This window comes from Callorhinus ursinus, unplaced genomic scaffold, assembly GCF_003265705.2.
Source record: "Callorhinus ursinus isolate GAN/ISIS: 27379988/994484 unplaced genomic scaffold, GSC_fseal_2.0 scaffold20, whole genome shotgun sequence".
NCBI lineage: Eukaryota > Metazoa > Chordata > Mammalia > Carnivora > Otariidae > Callorhinus > Callorhinus ursinus.
Window position 1 is genome coordinate 3,284,604 of NW_027397082.1, and position 25,424 is coordinate 3,310,027.

Genomic DNA, 25,424 nt, shown 5'->3' on the forward strand with positions numbered 1-25,424 from the left:
TGTTCCCCTGGTGTCCAGTCTCCAAACTACTGATCCGCTTCTTTCCTTCAAGACTACCCCACATCTCATCATTTTTCTCTTCTGGGGAATCTCCTCAACTTAGTCTTTAGCTCTCTGTGCTAGTTTGCTAGAACTGTGTCTTAGCTCAGGCTGCCATAACAAAATACCACAGACTGGGTGGCTTAGACAACATGAATTTATTTCTCACAGTTGTAGAGATTGAAGTCCAAGATCAAGGTGTCGGCAATTTTAATTTTTTTCCTGGGGCCTGTCTCCTTGACTTGCAGATGGCTGTCTTCTTATACTGTGTCCTTGCATGGCCTTTTCTCTCTGTGTGTATATCCTCGGTGTCTCTTCCTTTTCTTATAAGGACTAGTCATATTGGATTAAGATCTCACCCTTTATGATCTTATTTAATTGTCTCTAATGGCCCCGTCTCTGAATACAGTCATATTGGAGGTTAGGGCTTCAACATATGAATTGGGGCAGGGGCACTCCTACTCACCTCAGAGCTCGTCTTAACATATTCAAAGACTAGGGTCACCAGTTGAGTTTTCTGAGAAATAGACTCTGAGAAAGAGATTAGCATGCAGGTTGTTTATTAAGGAATTCTTTGAGGATCGACAACCTGGGGAAGGGAAGGGAAGGGAAGGAAAATGAAGGGAAAGGAAGCAGATTATTGGTCAGAGGGAGAAGCTGAGTGCAAGGTCGTCCCAGTGGAGGCCTCAGCCAACCTGATGGGAGTATCTGGGATATCGTATGTGAACAGGAAGCATGGGACCATTCTCCATGTCAGTCATTGGATGTAGGTTGTAAGGAAAGAAGGCACGGCCTTGAATAAGGTGGCTCTCTTCAACTGAGGCAATCCCTGAAGGGGCTAATAGTTCCTGACATGAAGCAGGCCATTTAACACTGCCCATGAGTCCATATATATTCTAACCATGGTGAACTTCACTTTCCACACAAAGTGGATGATCAGGTACACTTTCTGAAGCTCTACTCAAGCCTCTATTGTCTTTTAAGGCCATTACTGAGAGGAAACTAGAATGCAATCACCATCTTTTTTTTTTTTTTTTTGACTTGTACCAACATACTGAACCAACCTACTACAGAACATCAGCTGCCCATGAGGGATTCCCCATGTGACGTAGGTGTGAACTGATGGGAAGTGCTGATATAACTGTGTTGAGGGACATGGGGGCTGGTCCTGCTTGTGCTCAACTCCAAATGTATCACTTTCATCTTGCTTATTTAGTCCAATTAGCACAATATCATAGGTTGTGAGCCAGTGTGATTTGATGGATGTTCAACTGGTCAACCTCTTTGGGCTCTATTATGCTGGAGAGCAGGAGAGTTAATGGCCCTGGGACAAAACTATAAAATGTAGACTGAATGCAAACTGTTTCTGATGTTTTCTTTTGATAGGAAAGTAAAGGAATACCTTTGCCTGATCAAAGGCTACATACCACGTACCTGAGGCCATGTTAATCTTTTCTAGCAAAGATACCATATCCAGAACAATAGCCAGTGTGGGTGTGGCCACAGTTTTTCTGTGGTCTTTGGCTGGAGTAGAGAGCAGCTATTGCCTGAAAGTTACCTGTCTTGCTAAGCTTCTTTCCTGTGTTTGGCCAGAGAGAGTAGACTTTTGGGGGGGGGGCCTTTTAATTTTGCCTATGCCTAGTGGTGTTTTGTGCTGCCATTGTTTGCGGCCCCAAGTCTGGGGTCTACGAAACAGAAGTACAAGCCAGGGAGCATGCTACTGTGTTGTTCTCTGGGTTCCAAGGTTCCTATCTGGTCCTTCCTTCTACCTTTCAGAATCTTATGTTTTCTTTATGTTTAATATTAGGATTTTTAGTGACACTTAGCAGGAGGAATAGGAAAAAGTACATATATCTTCCTAGAAGTTCCAAGATAACGTTTTTAAGTGCGTAAGACACATAGGTTTGCAAAGGAAACCAATTACGTTAAAACACAGTTAAAAATATAGTTAAAATATTTAAAAACTTACAGTTGGGATATATTAACATGCCCATTTCTTTATTAATATACTAAATAAAATATCTAGTGGCGGGTCTGTAACATGGTCACTGTAACGTTGAAACCTGATTTGCATTAGCAGTGTTTGGAGAATCTGCCACAGTTGCAGTGTGATGTCGAATAATCGGTAACTTCTACTGGTAACAGAGTCACTGATGTCTCTAATTGGACTATGCCTTTTTGCCTACATTCATAATGGAAGGAAATGCCTTTTTTGGTGTGTGTGATAGGTGAGTCAAAAAATACAGGTCAATTATTTTCTGATGCCAGTTCACAGACCCACTGAATTCTTTTTTTTCTTTAAATTTTTTTATTGTTACGTTAATCACCATACATGACATCATTAGTTTTTGATGTAGTGTTCCATGATTCATTGTTTGTGCATAACACCCAGTGCTCCACGTAGAACGTGCCCTCTTTAATACCCATCACCAGGCTAACCCATCCCCCCCACCCCCCAGACCCACTGAATTCTTAACCTTGGTTAACAACCCCAGCTTCCAAGGATAAAATGGATATACTCTCAACCTCAAGCCCAGAGCAACGATAGCAAACCTTGTAGGCAGAGATTTCTGGAAGATACTTAAAAAAATCATTTGGGACCAGAAGGGCACAGTGGTCAATAAATAAGATGATCAGGCCAGGGCAGCCAAGAGCACAGCTGGATCTGATTAGGTGCTGACAAGAAGCCACGCTTCTGGGCCGGGCACTGTATCTCAGGGATTCCTGCTGCCCAGAGCTGCGAACACTCCATCAGTGAAGTTGGGAGAGTTCTGCCAAGCCTGGGAGTTGCTGGTCATCCAGGGGAGACTCCATCTGAGAAGAGGATGGGTCTTTGGCAACTCAGCTGGGCAGAGTTTAGAAAGAGGAGGGTTCCCCCAGCCCCTCTGACAACCCGCCGGTTACCCACTCTGTGCCTGTTCTTGCTGCACAAAAGCGATTTTCTTCTGAGAACATTGTGTCCTGAACTCCAGCATTCAGGGCCTGACTCCCACACAATGACAATCTGGGCAGCCCCTGATTGGATTGGAAACTGCACTGTGCTTTCATAAAAGGCAGGACTGCTTTGTGAAGCCTTGGAGGGGCGCAGATTGCGACGTCTGCAGGAAAATGAAATAAGCATCCCAATTTACAAGTTGCCAATTCGATCCTGTTTGTCCAGGGCCCACCTGATGCCATGTGAAGGGTGGTTAGAAGTTTCTTTTGCTTCATTCCTTGATTTTTCTCTCCTTCTCATTGAAGTTATAAATAATGGTGCCTCGCATTTTAATGAAAGGGAGTGGTGTGAATAACCAGACGCTTCGAAAGGAAACCTGAAATAATAGTGCAGTTGCTAAGGAACAGGGCTGGACAAGTTAATTTTGTTGGCATAACATCTCCCCGTTATTTAATCTCCTAGCGTATTCATTTCATCCATCTGTCACCATGTCACCGAAGCCGGGAGGAGCTGTTAATTGAAACACTGAGGTTGAGAACAGACCTGTCCAAACCTTGTGTAAATTTCAGCTGTCAGAGGGGGCCATGAGCTTTGATTTTACTATTGGAGAGACCACCCTTTTCTAGTTTCAGAAGAAAGCTGGCAAGGGCCTCATCACTTGGTTTCTGGGGGACCCAAATTCTTGGGCATCTTAGCAGCGGCTCTGTACCCTGACTGAACACTAGTTACCCGGGTGCTTTAAAAAAAAAAAAATCAATGTCTAGGTCCCCTCCCCATGGATTCTGATGTAATTGGTCTGGGGGCAGGGTGCAGGAATGGGATTTTTAAAAAAGTCCCCTAAGTGATTCTAAGGTGCTGCCCAGGCTGAGAACCACCGATTTATAGAACCTCCACTATTGTGTCTCATTTTCAAAGTTCCAAAAATTCTTCGATTTTTGTAGTTCCCTAATCACTTTCTCCCTATCTCATATAAAATAAATACTATCCTGAGCCTTTTGTGGGAGCTCTCTGGGCACTGGGCACGGCAATATATGTTTTACCTGCATGATCTCTTGGAATCCTTACAGCGATCTTATAAAGGGGTGTTTTTGTCAGCCCAATTTTATAGACATAAAGGCTGATGCTCAGGGAGGTTAAGTGCCCAGCTGGGACGGGACAGATCCAGGTTTTGGACATGGGTCTTACTCCAAAGCTCCAAAGTGGCTTCTGTCCTCACAGGAGAACCTGCTGGTCCACACCAGGCCTCAGTTTCCACTCAAGTGTCTGCACCTGCAGGCTCACTTCCACCAAGTTTAGGACCAACTCTAGTCCTGGTCGTGGGTTTCGAGAGCCTGAAATGGTGGATCAGATGACTCAGGAGCTGGTCAGCCACATACTCAGCTTGGACCCTGGGTCTGAACTCGGAGGAGGTTCATTCGGTCTCCTCGCCTCAACTGCCTGGATTCCAATCCAACCCTCCTTTAAAAAAACAAACAACCCCCCCCCCCAAAAAAAACTAGTGAGTGACACTGGCCAAACTTTAAGATCCAGTTTCCTCACCTGTTGGTGGGGTGACAAATACACCTGCTATATAGAACTGTCAGGATCGAATGGACTAGTACACATACAACACTGAGAAAAGGTCTGGCATATATTACTCATGAAATGTTAGTTTATCCCCCCAGCTTGACTGAGATGGAACTGAAATATATCGGGTAAGTTTAATGTGTACAATGTGTTGATTTGATACACTTCTGTATTGTAAAATGATTACCACCATAGTGTTAGCTCACACCTTTATCACATAATTACCATTTTTTTTTGTGGTGAGAATATGTCAGATCTATTTTCTTAGCAAATTCCAAGTATATAAGAATCATTAACTATAGTCACCATGCTGTCTAATAGGTCCCCAGAACTTATTCATCTTAAAACTGGAAGTTTGTACTGTTTGACCAACATTCCAGGATCTCCTCCCACCCCGCCTGCCCCCCCCCCCAATGCCTTCCTGGTAGCTGCCATTCCATTTGCTGTCTCTCTGAGTTAGGCTTTTTGAGATTCCACATATAAATGTGATCACAATGTTTGTCTTTCTCTGTCTGACTTATTTCACTTAGCGTAACGTCCTCAAGATTCATCCATGTTGTCACAAATGGCAGGATTTCCTTCTTCCTCATGGCTCAATAATATTTATATGGACAAAGAAAATGTGAGATTAAATCTATAACAATCTCTTGTATGTATATGTATATGTATATATACACGTAATCTCACACTTTCCTTGCCCTTGTATCTGTTGATGTACACTTAGGTTGTCTCCATATCTTGGCTACTATGAATAATGCTACAACCAACATGGGGGTGCCCATAACTCTTAGATCCTATGTTCATCTGAAAAATAAGCTATTATTGTCATCCTTATCACCAGAGAGCTAGCACTCAGAGGCTGCCTTTTCCCTCCGTGCTCCTGAAGCCCAGAGATGTCTAGTACTCAGCACCGTGTCTGGATTCCAGGTGCTGGGCAGCTCCAAGGCTGTCTCTGGGCTTCCTGAAGCTGCTGCTTGAAGCTCCTCGTTCAAATATAGGCAGCTGACCCTAGAGACTGAATATATACCTCCGCCTTTGGTCTAGAAACTCCTTTCAGGTGACAAGGACCTTTCTTCAAATGTAGTAGTAGGAGCTCTTTCAGTGTTGAGAGAGGAACCCCACTGAAACTGGCTTTAAGCAGACAAGGAATTTATTGGCTGACGCTGGTTGAAGCCACTGGAGAGTCCAGAGCTGGCTTAAGCGTGATGGCTCCTGGCACTCACGGGAGGTCCCCAACCATCTGTTTCTCTCTTGTCAGTTCTCAGAGCTCTTTTCTAGAAGCTCAGGCTTACAGCCTTATGACTTGCAAGCCCACCGTAAAGGAATTTCTCAAACGTAGTAATTCCAATAAAAGTCATGGAATGGGCTTGGATCGGACCCATTAGTTCAAGGCCGGCAAGGCAACAGTATCTAGCCTGGCCACCGCCGGCTCAGAATGGAGACACTCGCTTTCCAGATATCAACAGATCAACCCCACATGTCACAGACATCTAGAAAGAAAGTGAGCTCAGCCTGATGCTCAGACTAAGCTCAGAAGTCCATTTCACAGCTTGTTTACAGACAAGAGTCTGGGTCTGAAAAAAAAAATTAGATTTTGATGGGGTTGGGGAGGGGAAAACTGATTAAGAACATCAGCTTCCCCTTCAGATATTAAAAACAAACAAATAAAAACCTGGTGGGATTTACATGATCTTTTAAGGGCATTCGCTGCTCAAGGGCTGTGTCCAAAGCTGTGTGAGCCTTGAGCGCCACCTAGTGATAAAGGGTGGTATTTTCATAGGATGACCTTTTCTCCAGGGAAAAGCTTCAGCGCCCCTCCCGTTGCCCACCCCACCACCATAGTGTTGAGTAATGCTGGGCTCTGTGCTAGGGACACAGAAATGACAGTCCTCACCATGAGGAGCCCCCACCCAGATAATACAATACTGCGTGGTGAAAGAGTATAAGCGTCCTACAGGGGGTCCCAGAGAGGGAGGCATCCTCTCTTCCCAGGCACCCTGAAAACCAGCCTAGAGCCGGCATCCCATAAATGCTTGATGAATGGTTAATGGTTTCTTCCAGATTCTCCATTATCTCCTCTGTGTTTTCTTATGGACACGTTCCTTGGGCTAACATTAGTCTCTGGCATATTCTCAGTTTTCTCAATGTAGACATTTCTTCTCTCGCTGCTGGCCTACAATTTGTCTTCCTATCCGGGATTTTAGGATCTATACTTCCCTTTGCCATCCGCCCCTCAGTCAATGAAAGGGTCATTATCTCTCCGTGTCTCTGCAGCGCTGAAGTCTGAGAACACCCTCCGCCCCAGTCTGTGTTCTTGGAACTGAAATCATTTGTGGTGCATCATCTGTACGCACACAGGCAGGAAGAGCCTGCAAACAGACCCAGCGCACTGGGGAGTTTGCTCTGCCATCAAAGCTGTGACTTTGTACTTTTTTGACAAGCTGCCCCACCACCGAAGCGGCAAGAGTCCAGGACTCTGGGGTGCATACTTGTCAGTCATCTGCTAAGCTCTGCGAGCGCCTGATTTTCCTTCAGCTGGGAGAACCCCAATCAAAGTAAGGGAGCCCCCGGCCCCTAGCCTTCTCCCTGCTTGTGTGGAGCCCTGCCTGTTTTTACTCCACGTCCCCCTCTCCAGTCCCACTTTGGGGTGTTATACTCTCCTGTGTCAAACTTGCTAGCTGCTTCATTTGTAGAAAGTACAAGAGGCAACAGCCTGGGTTATTGTAAAGGAATAATTAATTATGGAAATGACTCTTGATGAGCCAGTGCCAGTACCTCCAGGTCGTGGGGGTAGAGCAGCAAGCTAGATGAAAATGTGCCTTCTCAGAGCGCTGGCTGGCTCAGTCGTTAAAAGTGTCTGCCTTTGGCTCAGGTCGTGATCCTGGGGTCCTGGGATTGAGCCCCACATTGGGCTCCTTGCTCGGCAGGGAGCCCGCTTCTCCCTCTCCTTCTGCTGCTCCCTCTGCTTGTGCACACAGACTCTCTCTCTCTCAAATAAATAAAATCTTAAAAAGAAAAAGAAAATGTTCCTTCCCTTCACGGGAAAGACATTCTAGTAAGGGGTTAAGATTTTATTTTAGTTGCACTGGGTCACCATTCAGAGAGTTAAGCAGGGGCAAACTCGATCTGATTTTCTTTCTTCCTTTTCATCTTTTCTTTCTTTTTTAAAATTTTAAAATTTTCTGTTTAAAAGAATCCCTTCGGGCAACGGCATGAGAGACCAAGAGAGGGAGGAGGCGAGCAGACGAGTTAGCTCCTGCCCAGGTCCAGGTGGACTGTGAGGAAGGCTTGGTCTGGGCTGGTTGCAGAGGGGACAAGCCTCGGATCTGATTTGTGCCAGGACTTGCCAATGGACTGGATGTGGGGGGTGGGGAGGGGAGAAGGGAGGCGACGATGGGTCCCATGGTTTTGGTCTGGCAGCTAGAAGACGGTGGCGTCAAGGACTGAAGGTGGGGGACGGGAGGGGACAGCAGGTCTGCTGTGGAGGCCAAGAGTTCTGGTTTGGCCACGTTAAGTTGGAGAAACTATCCGAGTGAGCTTCCAAGGGGACTGTGACACTTTGGGAAAGAGTGGAATGAGAAGTGGCCTCAAGCCCTGTCTCAGGCCCGGGGCTCTGGGTGGAGTGCGTGAGGCCCGCACTTCCTGCGCTTTGCTTTCTGGTGTGAGCAGAGCAGCACCTGGTGACGAGGGGTTAGTACCACCACCCTACTAATGAGGCTACGCCCCCCACCTGTGCAGGAAACACCCGCAAATTCCCAAATCAACCTGAAGTTAGCAATCACCTGGGATGCTGATTAAACTGCAGGTCCCCACACCTCTTCCCCGGAGGATGGCTCAGGGGACCCGAGATCAAGCCCGGAATGTGTGAGTGTAACGTGGTCTCCTGATAATCTGTCATCAGGCAGTTTTGAGAACACCTGTTGGGACCGGCTGCCTAACCTACAGTTCAGAACCCCTGACCCTAGCTCAGGAAATATGTGGCAGCCGACTGGACGGAGGCGAATGGCCCCCATGAACACTCCTTCCCCTCCATGTCTCAGTTGACTCTCGCTGAGAAACAAGATGGTGGAGTTAGTGAGAACATGGTTTTGAAGTCAGACAAAGCTGGGGTTGCATCCTCCTCCTCCGTTGCCTAGCTGCCCGACCTGGAAGAACCACTGCACCTTTCTTAGGGGCTGTTTCCTCATCGGAGGAAGCTCTCACCTACCTCATGGCTGCGTTCGAAAGATTCGATGGGTTAATGTAGGTGAAGCACCTGCCCCAAGACATGGTGGCTCTTACTGGTCCAAGGGAAAGACTGCCCCCGCCGCCTTGCCCCCTTCTGTTGGTTCTCTGGAACCTTCCTTTCAGTGCAAGGAAAATCTCCTGTGATGTCTGTCTGGGGCTCCAGCTACCCACCTAAATGACTAAATGTGCCACTTCACCTTTCTCCACCAGATGTCAGGCCAAAGCTGCGGAAGGAAAGCGACTCCTGGGCTCTGCGAGGTGGCAACACCTCCAGCTTGGAATGCTAGCTGCCCACAGGTCCCCAGTTTGGGGAACTGGGAGGGGCAGTGAGGGCAGGGAAGAGACGTTGTGGGCTCCTGCTGCCAGGTCTGGGCTGAATCCTTGCAGCTCTGGGCTCCACTGGGTGTGATGGGGCACCTCTCCCGTCCGTAAGAGCTCAGAACTGACCAGCTGGGAAAAATACAGATTCCTAGGCCCTCTCAGATCTACTTTTTTTTGTGGGGGGGTGATAGTGGCAAGAGGGTATAGTACTTGAAAGCAATCTTTTTTCTGTTGATTGAATTAGAGGAACAATGGCCATATTTCTTTTCCTTTTTTTTTTTTTTTTAGATTTTTATTTATTTATTTGACAGAGAGAGACAGCGAGAGAGAGAACACAAGCAGGGGGAGTGGGAGAGGGAGAAGCAGGCTTCCCGCTGAGCAGGGAGCCCGATGCGGGGCTCGATCCCAGGACCCTGGGATCATGACCTGAGCCGAAGGCAGACGCCCAATGACTGAGCCACCCAGGCGCCCCAACAGTGACCATATGCCATTACAATTCCCTTCCCCTGGGGGGGTGCTACTCTTGGGGAAACAGCCACACATGTTCATCTGCCCTGTGTTCATTGGGTTAGAGCCAGCCCAGGCAGAGACTTGTCTGCATTCTAGCTTGTCTGAAAAATAGAAGGGGAGCCCTGTGCTTGTGAGAGTAAGACGGGGGCAGCTGGAATCCTGGAATTCTGCTCTCGAAGGACTCCAGCCTGTGGATACTGCTGACTTGCTCAGCCGAATCACTTGGGCCCCTTTCATTCCCTGCATGAATCACGTTGTTATTTTATAGCACCTTCGGTGCTGTGTGTTTGATGTCTGTCTGTCCTACCAGACTGTAAGTACCACAAAGGCAGGAATGGTATCTACATTGCCCACCATGGTGTCTCCAGCCCCTAATGTGGTTTATTTGTTGGCTAAATGAGAAATGAAGGAACGAAGGCATTTAGGGAGACAGAATGTAGCAGGGTGCTCTGGGGGCAATGTGGACTCCTATGAAGAAGTCCTAGTTTTATAACCTAACCAGCTCTTTGACCTTGGGCGAGTTATGAAGACTCTTTGGGCCTCAATTGCCTCATCCGTAAGATGGGAAGAATATAGTGTCTGTCACACAGGATTGTGGAAAGGGGTTTGGGAGACAGTCCAGGTGAAGTAGTCAGCACCATTGTCTGGCCTACAGTCGGTGCCGTAGAAATGTTAGCTATTCGTTCTGGTTACCTAGGGCTGTGTAGCAAACCACCCAAGACCAAGTGGCATAAGACAGCAACAGTTTTATTACGCCCATGGATTCTGTGGGTCGGGAATTTGGAAGGGACAGAGGGGTACTCTTTTCTGTTCTATCATGTCGGCAGGGACCTCAGCTGTGACTCAAAGAGCTGGGGGTAATGTTAAATCGTTGCGGGTGGGATTAGGTAGGGCTGAAGGACTCACTTCCAAGATGGCTTCTTCACTCACCCGTCTGGTGCCTGGGCTGGGGCTGCTCAGCTCACACCGCTGGTAGCTGGAAGCCTCTGTGTGGTCTTTGCAGCATGATGATCTCAGGGTGGCTCTGGGCTATGAGAGTAAGTTTTCCAGTTATAAAGGTGAAAGCTGCATGGTCCTCTTTGCTGACTTGGTCTTAAAGTCACACGACATTGTTTCCTTCATAGTTCAGGGTAGAAGTAGGTACAAGCGCACCCATCATCAAGAGGAGGGGACACCGACCTACCTCTCAATGGGATGAGTACCACTGAATTCTTGGCTCTGTTTTCCAACTGCAACACTCTTCTTTTTATTTTAACTTTTTAAAATTTTGACATGATTTCAGACTTTCATAAAGCTGTAAAAATAGTTCAAAGAATTGGGATTACCCTTCACCGAGTTCCAAATGGTAACCTTTAACATTTGCTTTATTCCTCTCTCTATATACTTCTACATTATTTATTTCTGCTGAAATGCTGAGAGTCCATTACAGACACGATTAATACTTTATCCCTACCTACTTTTGTATGAATTTTTAAAAACAGAGACCTTCTCTCACATAGTCCTAGTTCAGCATCCAAAATTAGGAAGTTAACATTATCCATTATTTCCAATATCAGACCATATTCAGGTTCCAATTGTCAATGAATTCAATTATAAAGACACAGGATAAATGTCTTTATTGCCAAAGGAAACCCAGGATCATGTGTGCATTCAGTTCTCACATTTCTTTAGTTTTTTAAAAAACTGGAACAGTTTCTGAGACTTGTTTTATAGTTCGTGAATTTATATTTTTGAAGGCTCTAGAGCAGTTAATTTTTAGAATGCCCCTCCTTTGGGTTGGTCTGATGTTGCCTCGTAATTAGATTCAGAGTCTGGGCTTTTGGCAGAAATACTTCAGAAATAATACCGTGTTCTCTTAGTGCATCCTATTAAGGGGCACATGCTGTTGATCTGACCTATTACTGATGATGTTAAAGTTGATTATTTGATGGAAATTGCTTGTTAGGTATCTCCACTGTAAAGTTACTATTTTGCCATTTATAAATAATAACTATATCATGCAAAGGTGCTCTGTGATCATGTCAAAATAAAAATGTCACCCACTGACTTGAGCATCCTTTGATTATTCTTGCCTTAATCAATTGTTATCATAATGATGATTTTATAATCCCATCATTTCTTCTTCATTTATTCATTGACTTTCCTCTGTAAAGAAGAACTTTTCCTTCTTATTTATTTATTCATGTATATGTGTGTATATATATATATGTATATGTATTTGCTTATTTACATCAGTGTGGATTCATGGATTATTATACTCCATAAGTTGTAGTCCTTTACTATCATTATATATTTTGATGTCCAGGTGTCCCAGATTTTGCCATAAGATACCTTCGAGCTGGCTTCCAAGTCCTTTTGATATGTCACCATCGTTTTTGAGCACTCCCTTACTTTTGGGCACAAGATGTTTTAGGTTCATCTTCGTACTTTTCCCATTTCCACCCCCGAATCAGCAGTTTCTCCAAGGAACTCTATTTCATTTAAATGGATAACAATATTTAGAAACCAATATCTAGAGGCTAATAGCTTTCTGCTATTGGAATGCCATTGCTTCTAGGCCCTTGTATTGAACAGAGGTAAGACATAGATGTACACACACACACACACACACACACACACACACACACACACACCACACCTGTATCTATTTTCATATTGAACAATCTGTTTCTGTTAAGACCCATTAGTTCACACTGATACCTCCAGTTCCAATCCAGCATGACAGGGTATATTCTAGCCTTTCCCTTTTCCATTTCTGTAACTCCTCTCTCTACCAGTGAGAAACCTGGTCCCCATGATGCCCAGTATATTTATTTGCTCAGATCTACCACATACAGAAAGTAGTTTCAGCATTGCTAACCCATGGCTCTGTGGCAAGAATAAAACTTACTAACCAGAGTTTCAATATTTGTTTAGTATACTTTTAATCTTTAGTGTAAGGACACGTTGTCCAAATACTGTCATCAAAAGTTGGTTGGGTCCCACTGTCTTTACATAAAAGGAAACTGAAGTGGGAGAGGAAGGATGACCTTGGACCAAGCCAAGAAATCTCCTTCCAGTGTCAAATTCTCTAACTAGGGCTTTCCCCCCAAAAGCTCTCAGCATCTCAGCCTGGAGCTGCTGGTCTCTGTGGATACCGTCCCTTGGGACCATTTGCCACTTTGTTTCTTAACCACGATGCTCGTGTGGGACCTCAGAGTATTCTATGTCAGGGCTTGGTGTGAGAGGAAACAATTTAATAACCTGGATTATTTCATTATTAGCCCAAGATCAGGAAAACATAGAAGACAAGTCTGACTGCAAATAAAATAATGTGGTCTACTTAGAGAATCATTTCTTTCTCCCTATGGTCAGGCTGCCTTGGGGACTCACCCGGCAGAGGTCGAGGAGGTGATTGTGCCATCAGGATCTTGTTTCTGATATTCAGGGTGTCCTTTATTGTCTGGGGGGAATGATCTTGTCATTAGTCTGGGATAGATATTCTCGATGGTGTTAAGGAAATATCCTCCTATTCAGTTTACTAAAAGTTTCTAAGAGGGAATGATGGTAAAGATAAACTTTCGGCAGCATTTATAGAGATGATGATTGGGTTTATTTTACTTAGCAAGCACAAGTATAGGACTTCCTAAACACCAGGCATAGGTGTAAACAATTTGACAAATGTTAATTTATTTATTTCTCACAATAACCCCATAAAGTAGGTAATGTTAGTCTTTCCATTTTCCAGTGAGAGAACTAAAGCACAGAGAAGTCAGACTGCTTGATGAAAGTCAGCAACAGAGGAAAAGCCAGGTTTCCCACCCAGGGTCTCTGGCCTCAAGCACTGCTGCTTGCCCACTAATTCTGCACTGTCCCTGCTGCGCTTGTCTTCTATCATCTGTGGATATGATAAATTACGTGAGTAGCTTTCCTGCTCTTGAGTCGTCTCTGTATTCCAAATCACAATTGGTTATGGTGTTATTACTTGAAAATTTGCTTATTGATTTGCGATTTGATTTTATATCTATATTCATAAGTTTGGTTTATTGTTTTTTTTTTTTCTTTTCCTGGTACTGTGTCAAGGTTATGCTTAGCTTAATAAATTGAATTGGGAAAGTTAGCATCTATTTCAGAATTATGGAACTATTTTTATGTGGAAATGATAGTTTCTTGAAAGTTAAATGAAATTGCCTGTGAAACCTTTGGGCTCAGGGGCCTTGTAAACTACTTTTTCAATTCTCTGCCTACTCTCAGTTTTTTGCAGAGTTGTTAGTCTGCTCAGATTCTTCCTTCCTTTTTAAAGATTTATTTGTTTATTTTAAAGATTTTATTTATTTTTAGAGAGACAGAGAGAGAGAAGCGGGGAGGGGCAGAGTGAGAGCGAGCGAGAGTCTCAAGCAGACTGTGCTGGGTGAGGGGCCGGAGGCTGGGCTGGGTTCCAGGACCTTGAGATCGGGACCTGAGCCAAAACCACGAGGCAGAGGCTTAACCGACTGCACCACCCAGGTGCCCCCTATTAATTTCTTAAGAAAAATTGGACAGTTTACATTTTTCTAGAAAACCATGTTATCAAGCTTTTCAAATTTGGCATCACAGAGTTACATGTATTATTTCTCCATGATTTAAAGTAACTTCCATATCTTTGTTTATATCCCTTCGCTGATTCCTGGTTCTCAGTATGTGTTTTCTCTTTTTCCTTGACCACATTATCTAGACATTTGTTTATTTTACTGGGTTCTCCTCTTTCTTTTCTTCTGATTAACGTATGCCTCCTTTTTATATTGATTAATGCTTTCCTCCTGCTTTTCTTAGGTTTGCTGTCATGGCAAGGAACATTTTCCCTTTCTGTTAAGGTTGAAATCAGAAAACTAAATTTTTTTTCCCCTAGAAAAATTTCATGATGTTTTATTAACAAGATTATCAACACTGTGGCAAAGGCTTCCATGATCCTCTATCAATTAATCCATTTACACATTCAGTAAAGCAAATTTATTTTTTACAAAGGGTGTGCCACTGAATGGTTACATTAAACGTCTTTAGAGATATTTGGGCTATTATAGAAGATCAGTTTGTAATTCATATCAAGCATTGCAGGTAGCAGTTTCAATTTCCTATCACCATCTGGGCTGTCAATTTCCATGTGCACACACATAGAAGAGCCCATCTTCATTTATCTTCCATTTGCAATTAAAAGCTCTCTTTAGCCTACTACTTCTCAATATGAACCAAGTCCCACTGTGCTATTTCAGAATAATGATAGCTCAGGATTTAGGGCTGTGGAGGCCGAGTCTTACATGGAAACATTTTTAATAGAGAAAAGGCAATTAAAACAACAAGGGTTTATTCAGCAATTAAGTTTTCAACTGTTGGATAGGAGCTAAGTGAGTTAGAAAAGTGGAGAAAACATCCATGTGCTTGAGAAACCCACAGTTCTGTTTACTATGCACCAGCGATGTGCAAGATGCTTTTTCATGTGAGTGTGATAATCCTTATCACAGCTTCTCAGAAAAAGTAAGATCGGTATTATTGTCTCCATTTTACAGACTAGGAGCCTTGCTTGAAAGCAGTGAAATCACTTACCTTCAGACACATAACTAGTCAATAAGTAGGTTCAGTATTCAAACTGAGGTCTCTCAGAATCCAAAACCCACACCCCATCCTCTTCTTGGTGGTTTTCAAGCTTCAGGAGTGCCAAAGAATATGACTAGCTTTATTTCTCATTTTCTCTGTGTGTCTGAATCTGGATACTTTCTCCTGACCGGTCCAATACTGGACTAGCTTTTCTATCACCTGTTTTATGTATTAGGCTTACACAAAGGATTTCATTTGAATAAATATTTTTTTTAATCTTAAAAATTTTTAAGATTTTATTTATTCATTTGACAGAGAGAGCACAAGCAGGGGGAGTGGCAGGCAGAGGGAAAGGGAGAAGCAGGCTCCCCACTGCTCAGGGAGCCCAATGCGGGGCTCCATCCCAGGACCCTGGGATCATGACCTGAGCCGAAGGCAGACACCTAACCAACTGAGCCACCCAGGTGCCCCTGAAGAAAGAGTCTTGTGGATGTCTTTACCTTCTGCTATTAAAAATCATTCTAACTAGAGTTCTAGTTCCGGTCAAAGTAGCATGTATTGGGTTAGTCCTTCTGCTGATAGGGGACTCTGTCTCCCCACCAGCCTGGGTAGATGCACCAGAAGCTCTGCAGGGCCCATGTAGGAAACTCAGACAGCTGATCTACCCAATGAGCTGAGCTAAGAAGTGGTGGGAGAAGCAAAATTTGGGGTGATATTGAAGACTTGCTCTCCTTCCCCATGATGCTCAGCTCTGTCCTCCCATTCCTCATATCATGGGAGCAGTACGCAAAACTGAGCTCTTATGTGTGTGGCTACCAAACTGGTGCTCTCCCAGTCTTGGAGTGATAGTCACATCAAGGTCAAAGATCAAACAGCGACCTTGAATGCTGTTTCAAGGGAAGACACAAGGTTCACATCCCAATGATGGCTTGATTGAGAAGGTCTCTTTGAGGAGTTGCCTTGTTTTTTCTCATGATCAAAATGAATATAAAGACCTGCATTACTGGATTTCAGTTTCCCATTTGAAAGGACAGAGGGAGGTGCTGCAGTTCCACCAAAGGATACTCAGCCAACAAGCTGCTGATGGGTCTTCTCTGGGCTGGATCTGAAACATGAGCGGCTCACTGATGCATTACACCTAGGTTGTGGACAGTCTGGGGGGCCTTAGACTGCCCCTAGTCACAGGGGCAAGGAGAGAGAACTTTTGATGCAAGGGCTCAGTGGAAACTCCACATCAACTGAAAGCAGTCTTAAAAACTGATAGTTGGAATTTTCATCATTTGAGCTTTTGCTAAAATAAGGTAACATTTTGGATGGATCTTTAAAGGACAACTCGACAAATACAGAAAATATTCTAGACAATTTTGTTTACATTTTTTTAACTGAAAGAGACATGGAGAGAAAAAGAAATAAAATGGAGCAGCGTGTGTACCCACTATTAGCCAGTAATAATAATTATTGCTGCCGTTTATTGGTGTCTCCCTTGTACCAGGGGTTAACATACGTATTGTCAAGCAAGCCTGATGAAGAAACCCAGAGACCCAGAGATATCAAGGGGCTTGCTCAATGAGGCTCAGGTTGTAGATGATAGAAGGGGATTTAAACCCAGAGCCCGAACACTTCCCATAATGCAACACTGCTCTCACCGTAGGCATGTGGTTGTGTTCAAGACTGAATGTCAGAGATTTCTTCATTTTTATGCATTGGGTCTCCCTTGAAAGCATCTGCTGGATCTGAAAGCTGGTATCTATGAAGATAGATGCCTTCAGCATCCAGTCTGATACAAACAATTTGTATATATCCCAAACAATTTGGTCCAGAAGCTCTTAGGCGGGGCCAGGCAAGGGAGGCCTCTGCAGAGGGTGGTTGCGGACATGCAGTAGCTGGAGCACGTGTGGGGCATGAGTACAGTGAAGAGGACCTTGGTACCCATGTGGTGGTGGCCTAGTGAGTAGCATCAGAGCATGTCACAGAGTATGGGAGCCCATGTGGCATAGAGGAGTGTGAGCACGAGGAATCTGAGCAAGGTCGGATGAAGCTAGTGGGCCAGCATAGGGTGTGGAAGCCCTGGCAGGGTGAAGGAGCCCTGGCCAAAGGGAGCCCTAGTGGGTGTTGGAGCCCCAGTGTGCTCAGCATGTACACAGTGGGGCAGCGCTTGAGCTGCTTCCAGCTCTTGAGGTTCCAGTACCAGACTGACTTCTGCTTTTTCTATTCTTGCTGGTTTAGTCCCCTTTGATCCGGGCACCACCCCGGCAGTTTCCCAATACTCCTCTCCTACCCCTCTCCCACTGAAGCTGGGAAGTTAAGCATGAGCCTGTGGCCACCAGAGACACACACACAGAGACCACAAACACCCTGAAAAGCAGCGAGAGCAGGTCTGCTGTGAGGCCTGGGAGGCACGGCCAGGCAGTGCGTCCTGGCATCATGGTGCCAGGACAATCATTAGCTTTGTTTCATTCGAGTTGATGGGAAACAGCAGGAAATCACACTCAGACTTCCAGAGGCTTCTATTGGATATACCCCCAATCTACTTCTCCGTTTATAATTACATGTATTAACAAGTTCATGGCGGTGATACATGAAGAAGCATATTATGTAATCAGATTGTCTTTGATGGTATAGTTAATGCTAATGTGATGATTATGTGTGAACGTTTAAATATATGACACTCATTATCAAAAATTGATTTAAGGACCAGACACTGGTCCCCCCCACCCAGATTCTTTTATGTTCTTTGTCTCTATGTTCTTACTGATTCAATAGGATGGCATGAGTCTAACTCATTCTTTAATGAAAGGACCTGGCTGACATTCTGTTAGCTGTGACGGCCAGTTGTCCTCAATTCTTCTCTGGCATCACTGGGACAAAAGCTGATCCACAAGTCCTTCTCTAGTACACACCCTGCTCCTGCCCTTGGGAACTGAAATAAATAAAAAATAGAAACTTAGGGGGCAGCCTCTGGCCTGAGGCAAGAGGAGGCTTGAGTCTGGGGTCTACCTCTAAATATCCGTGTGACCCCGCACAAAACCACTTAACTCCTCCAGGATTCACTTGTAATGTGGGTCGATAAAATGTCAGCCCCTAGAGGACAGGTTACCTAAATTCTGGTGTATACAATAAAATACCATGCAGCTCTTAGAGAGACTGAGGCAGGTAGATCTCTGTGTTTTGGCAGGCCCAAGGTCTGTTGCTTGAAAAAAAAAGACTTCATATACACTATGATGTTATTTTTTTTTTAAATATTGAGAAAAAGTATCTGGAGGAATATGCGCCAAGCCATTATTGATATTTAACTGTGACAGGTGAGATTATAGAGGATTTTTGCTTCTTAGAAAAAATATTTCTGTAATATTTTGAACATTTTATAATACGCAAATATTTTGTTTTTAGGCAAGGGGAGAAAGGTAAATAAAAATTTACAAATAAAATAGAGGAAAATCCAGACATCATCTATGTTCCCTTCATGCTCCAAATAACACTTCTCTCTATTTTTTTTAAAGATTTATTTTATTTATTTGAGAGAGAGCGAGCGAGCGAGCAAGTGAGCTTGTGGGGAGGGGTAGAGGGAAAGAATCTCAAGCAGACTCCCTGCTGAGCGTGGAGCTTGATGCGGGGCTCGACCTCATGACCCTGAGATCATGACCTGAGCTGAAATCAAGTTGCTCAACTGACTGAGCCACCCAGGTGCCCCCAAATAACACTCTTCTAAGGCCATTGTCCTTTCTGCAGCCCTACACCATCATGGGGGACAAACTGGGTCTTTGAGAGCCTTTGAGAACTTTGTTAATTGCAGTACAAAATCAGGACTGGAGCAAAAGGAATTAAGTCCCTGTGTATGGTCTGCATAAAACATACACGAACAATGCATTACCCTATGGGTAACTGCAGGACAGGAGGTTTATTGAGACACTCATTCAAATGCTATCCTTGTGGCTCATAAGAATGAGTGGTGTTTTCCTCCTTCTGTCCTGAGCAGGCACTGAACCATTCCCGTGCAGGGCTCTCCTGACTTAACGGCTTTGGTGTTTCAGAGTCAAAATGGCACCTGCCAGGCGCATGGAAGGTAAATCCCCAACCCATCTTGGCTTTGTTTGGGGATGTAGGTCCTTGGAGAAGCTGAGGGAGGTTGCAGAAGTGGCTCAGGCCAGAAGATGCCCTTGGGGTCCCCCAGGACTTGGAAGGGAATGGATTTGTGTATGTGTGTGGGGGGGTATGGTCCACAAACGTGGACCTGGGTCCTACTGACTTGCTACAGCCAGATGGGGGGATGGCTGTGGACTGTTCTAGAGAGATTAGTAAACTCAAGGTCTGGGGTGCTGAGGGAGAGGGAGTCTCTAGCTGACCCCTCACTCAGTGCAGTGGGTGCTGTGGAGAACCTCTGCTTACCCAGGCAGTGGGGCTGAAGACTAGCCCCATGGGAGCATCGCTTAACAGAAAGAACAATGGTGGGGCGCCTGGGTGGCTCAGTTGGTTAAGTGTCTGCCTTTGCTCAGGTCATGATCCCAGGGTCCTGGGATTGAGTCTTGGGTCAAGCTCCCTGCTCAGTGGGGAGTCTGCTTCTCCCTCTCCCTACCCCCTGCTCGTGCTCCCTCTCTCTCACTCTCACAAATAAATAAATAAAATCTTCAAAAAAAAAAAAAAGAAGGAACAATGGTAATAGGGCAACCCCTGTACACTAAAGATGGCCCTTGCCCACCTTTTTTTGGGCACCACGTAACTCCCAGGTTGTCATATGACCCTCCTAAACCTCTGCTTTCAAAACATGATTGAGATGGAATTTCTAGTCATGTAGACATGAGGGGGCTGAGAGCCAGATCTAATTTAATTAAAATTTTTTTTCCCCAAAGAAAGCAACATGGCCCTTTTCTTTTTGTCATCTGAGGACTGTGGAGCAAATTTACAGCCATTGCCTGTTCCTGAGCTCCTCTGCAAACACTTGGCCCTGTCCTAGGCACTTCCTGAGTGTTTCTCATGCTGGATTTTAGCAGGTGCTCACATGTGGTGGGATAGGAGTCTTGTTGTTACTACCTGTCCCAAGTAGGTCACTGCACATGACACGTGAAATTGGCAATCACGCTGTGGGGTACTCCTATTTGCCGAACATCAACAACTGGTACTGTAGCCCTTCCTGGGCAAATGTTTGGAAAGGGACCATGAAGCATCAAAGTTACAAATGGCTCAAAGAGGGCAGCCAGCGTGTTGTCCCACGGCTCATACTATAGCTGTGGTGTTCCTATCATCTGAGTCCTCCCTGCTGTCCTCCCTCTTAACCACTGGTCCCTGCAGTGCGAGGACTGCATCTTGTTACTTTGGGCTTGGTCTGGCATTTGGCTCATATTGGGCACTTGGTAAATGCTAAACAGAGTGAAGTGGCTCGTGGATGGTCTTCTGTGAGCATCTCCTGTGAGCACAAATCTATCGCTGAATTAATAAACAGTATGGTGAGTCCCTGCCATGTGTCTGGGACTGCAGGGATGTCTGCATCATCTCGCCCACCTGGAACTGGCACGGGTACCTCACCTTGGCCCCTGATGTTGTCAGCAGCACGTCCTCGACTCTCCCAGGAGTTTGAAAGGGAAGGGAGCAAGGAAGATGGAGCCTGACACCCAGTTCTCTTTCTGCATGCCTTTCTTATGCCAAATGAAAAGGAAATTTAGATTTCAATGAAGATTCCCAGCCCCTGCCTGCCACCACCCACCCACACTCAGATGAGTAGATATACATTCCAGCTGCAGAACCTGGGAGGGCTCAAGGACTTTCCATTGAGGATGAACACCACAAGGGGGAAAGCTTTGAACACGATTGTACTGAAAGCCACTTGTTCAGACGCCTAATTCCCTCCTTAGTAGATCACGGTTTTCATCAGGCGGTCTTTCATGGTACATGAGTCAGGTGGCAGGTCCAGACCTTGAACGAGCTGAGTGGGATCATTTTGCTGCCATGTCATCCCTGTGATCCAGCTTTGCAGGTCAAGGCACTGTGATGTCCTAGGCAAAGCACCCAGGAGGACCTTAGCCTGCTGTGTGGGCTCTGTCTATTGCCCTGCATCGGGGCTTCCAGGGAAGATGTGTCCTGTTGGACCAGGACCTGCAGGGTGGGAAGCTAGGAGCAGAGGAGCGGGGTGGGCTAAGGGCATACTGGGAGATGGTTGTGGAGAGTCCAGATGCAGGAAAGACTCAGACACCAAAGGGCGAGATGGGACAGGGAGATGGCAATCAGGAGCCAGACATGTTAAGTAGCTGGACTGGACAGGACCAGAATCCTACCAGCTAACACTTAACTGTGTGCCGGGCGCTGTGCTAATTATAGAGCTTTACATGGATTGTCTCATTTCAGCCTCAGCAATCCCGTGATGTAGGTGCCATTAGCGTCTCCTTCTAAAGACGAGGGAACTGAGCCCAGAGAGGTTAAGTAACTTGTGCAATGTCACAGAGTCTGTCTGCTGGGGTTTGTACCTAATTTGATTACAGAGCCTAAATAAATAACCTCCATAATATATTGTCTTCATGGGGGGGGGCACACACCGGAGACAAAATGTTCTAGACACTGGGGCGGTCGGGTTCTGATAGGAAATCATTTATACCCTTCTAGCTGAAAAAGTTGACACCAGCCTTTTAGCCTGTGTCTAGCTTTAGGTTATAGAGGAAGGATTTAGTGATATTTATTACATGCCAAGCCTTTTCACATTTGTTATCATCTCATTTAATCACAGCAATTCTGTAGGATTTATTCCTCCTCATTATAGATGAATAAACTGAGGTTTAGGGAAGCTAGGTAACATGTCCAAGGTCATACAGCTAATAAGCAGCAGAGTTAAGGCTCATGCCGAAATTTGCATCCCAAGCTCAAGCTCTTTTACTATAACATCATTTCTTCAAGTGGATGCTGACTAACCCTAGTCTCAGAGTTCCCCAGTGAAGAATGGCATCCACGGCAAGTACATTTGAGAAGTGTTGCAGGTGCGCTTTTATGTATTAAAAGCTCTGAGAAGTCCTGCAGTACCTAAAGCTGTTTTACACTGTTTAACTTTGAATTGCTCATTCTTGAGCACAAGACTCTTCCTTCCCCACCCCCGCCCCCATGAAACACACTTTGAGAAATGTCACAGTATATATAAGGGTCCCCGAGAGGGTAAGGAGGCAGAGTTTACTTTAGAAAGATTTCTTTCTTTCATCATCCTGAGTTCTAGCTCTGGCCTAGAAAATAAGAATGGTCAAGAGCAGCTATTGCAATTTTAAACGTACATGCCTTTTGATAAAAATAATGGTATATATGCAAGGAAATATGTATGAAGTTCATTGCGTTGTTGTTTGAATCGGAAGAAGTGTGCGCACAACCTAAATATCCACTGACTGGAACAGGAAAAGAAAGCATGGTATACCTACACCATGCAATGCCATGCAGCAGCTAAAAAGAATGAGCTAGCTCTGTATGAGTTAATGTGGATAAGTCCCAAGCCATATTGTTGAATAAAAGAGCTGAGATGCAAAACAATATATTTAACATGATACCACATATGTGAAATTAAGAGAAACGTTACATTTTTTTATATAGACCTACACGTGTGTTAGTGCATAAAATAGGGATGGGGAGGAGACACAAATTAATAACAGTTTTCAACTCTGATGTTCGTGGGAAATCAGTTGGGACTGAGGGCGTGTATTAGTTAGAACAGCATAGGTCAGACCAGTGGTTCTCAAAGTGTGGTCTCCGGACCAGCAGCCTCAGCATCACCGGACCACTTGTTAGGAATACAAATTCCCGGGCTCTACCCTAGACCTATGAATCAGGAACTCTGAGGGTGGAGCCTAGCAATCTATGTTTTAACAAGCCCTCCAGGTGATCCTCATGCATGTTCAAGTTTGAGAATCACTTGGTGAGAAGATCCAGTGCCAGGGCACCCTCCTCCAGCCTGTAGCCATGCCACTCAAAACATACGGTCTCCATAGTTGCTGAGCTCGAGGAAGACAGCATGGCTTACTTCTGCTTACAGTCCTTTGGCCAGAACTAGTCACTTGAGCCGGCCTAACTGCAAGGCATGCTGGGAAATGCAGTAGGCCACATAGGATGGATGGTGGTCAAAGAGACTACAGTCTCATTTATTGAGCTTATTTATTTTTTACAAGCAGTACATATTCATGTATTACCTTTGTAATTAAAAAAAAAATCCAAGGTTGATGAAAAAGTAAAGCCTGCCTGTGGTATGTGTGTGTTGGGAGTTGTGTGCGTGGGAGGTTTGGGAAGGGAAGGGAAGGCATGTCTCAGAGCAAAGAAACAATAAGGATCTTGGATTCTTCTGCTTTCAATGTATTACCTCATTTAAATTGCACCACAATCCTCTCAGATGGGTACTATTATAAGCCCCATTTTATGAAGGCAGATTCTGAGTCCTAAAGAGTTTCCAGGACTTGTCTGGGTCTCGCAGAGGGTAAGGGAAGCACTGAGAATTGAACCCGGGCTTTCACATTAGAAAGTGACACTCCATGGTAACGTGTTTAAGGGCTTCATGACCATGTGGGTGTTCTTACATTGCAAATGGAAGGCTGTTACTTGAGAATGAAATCACCGGCATGTATATATCAAGGGGAGAAGAGCAAGGCTTCCTTCCAGCTTCTGCCCTCACCCCTGCCCACTCTCAGATGGCTCACAGCCTCCGTATGTGGTCACATCCTCAGCACAATGCACATCCAGCTCCCAAGCCATTCACAAATGATGTAGATTTCACTGCAGGTTTCAGAGGCATGGGAGCAGGGACTTTTGCTCAGCACACAGGCAGCCTTCTTTAAAATTCTCTACAAAGTTTCCACCCTTTCACTCAGACTTCTCTTTTTCCCTCCACAAACTCTTGAATTCCCCCCGTGACTTGCCTCCTGCCTCCAGCCTCACTGCATCTCTGACATCATTCAGTGAGCAAAATAAATGCCTGGCAAGGCTAAACCTCTTCACTGGAGGAATGCTGCGTACAGTTCTCACTACATCTAAAAAACACCCAGTGGACTTCGCATCCGCTCAAAGCCAAGGGCATGCTTAGCACAAATAGCTAAGACAGCTGCTGGCCAGGTCATCCTGAGAAAATGATAATTAGTTTAACGATGCCCTGCTCGTGGTTGACAAGTGGGGGTGGGGGATGAGGAAGAAAGTCTCACGGGGGAAAATATGCATACTTTCTAAAGAGACGAGGCGAACAGACCCAGTGTACGGGAACCCAGTGACCACAGTCAAGGCATTCCAGAGCGTGTATTCTCAGTGGAGAGACAACCTCAACTCATGAATGTTTGGGGAATAAAAGAGGTCAAATTCCAACCAATCATCCCCCTTCTGACCTAAGCTCTTCCGACTGACATGAGGGATGGAGCATCACAAAATCCCTTCTTTCTTCCTTTGTGCAGAAATGGGGTGGGGGGGCTTTTCTCTGGCCGGGTCATACTGCGAGCGGGAAACCAGGAGCGACTGGAGAGTGGTGGATGAAAGTGCAGGCGTTTGCCACTATTTCCCGGAGGGGGCATCTGTTTGCAATCACCCCTGATGCCAGCAAAGCCTGCTGTGCTTGCCCATGCTCTTGTGTGACGGTGCTGGGGAGTGGTGACATGGGGGCTGGCCTCTCTCCGGCTGGCAGGTGTCTTTCACCTTGAACGTCCAACTGCGGGCAACTTCCAGCCTCTGACAGCCGCATACCGGAGCAGGAAGCCTAGGACGTCAGTGCTGTCATGGCACGGCTGACATAGTGCTGAAAATCACTTCCTCTTCTTCCCTGGCCCCTACCCAGGCCGGAAGCGGTCCTTTCTTATCTGAATCCACCCACCACCCCCATCTCTCCCAAGGCTTGCTGTGCCGTGCATCTCAACCTCTGCCGCTTAGAAACCCTGACCTCCAGGGGGCAGCAGACGGCTGTGGCAAGTGGAAAACGTCTGAGGATAGCTGGTTGCCTTTAAAAATTGTACAAATTTTGCATTCTACTGGATGATACATATGCGTTTGTTTTAATTTAAAATATCTTCAAAACTGTTACAATTTTTCCTTCCAAGTCTTTGACTGGAATAAATTCTCCAGAAAATGTACCATGTTTCTCTTGGGGTTTTGCATACCCCTCGCCCTCCACTGAGCACACTTGGGTGCATAGGCAGGCTGATGCCCTAAACTGTTGGCCTGTCATTCAAGGCCTTCTCAAGTGTTCTTGAGCAGCCCCATTTCCAACTTTTTTCCCCCAGGAGACCCCAGTCGGTATGTGCCCTGATTTTTGAGGCAGCCTGTGAAGCAGAGAGCTTGTCTGTCCACC

At 45.3% G+C, this 25,424-nt stretch overlaps 1 long non-coding RNA gene across 1 annotated transcript in view; it reads left to right on the forward strand.

Moving 5' to 3' along the window:
- The window catches only part of LOC141374622 (uncharacterized), a 214,310-nt gene that overhangs the window by 3,080 nt on the left and 185,806 nt on the right, over positions 1-25,424 (forward strand). The window contains exon 2 of the long non-coding RNA XR_012381643.1: positions 13,326-13,495. This is a non-coding gene — a long non-coding RNA (uncharacterized lncRNA). The remainder of the gene's footprint in view (positions 1-13,325; positions 13,496-25,424) is intronic.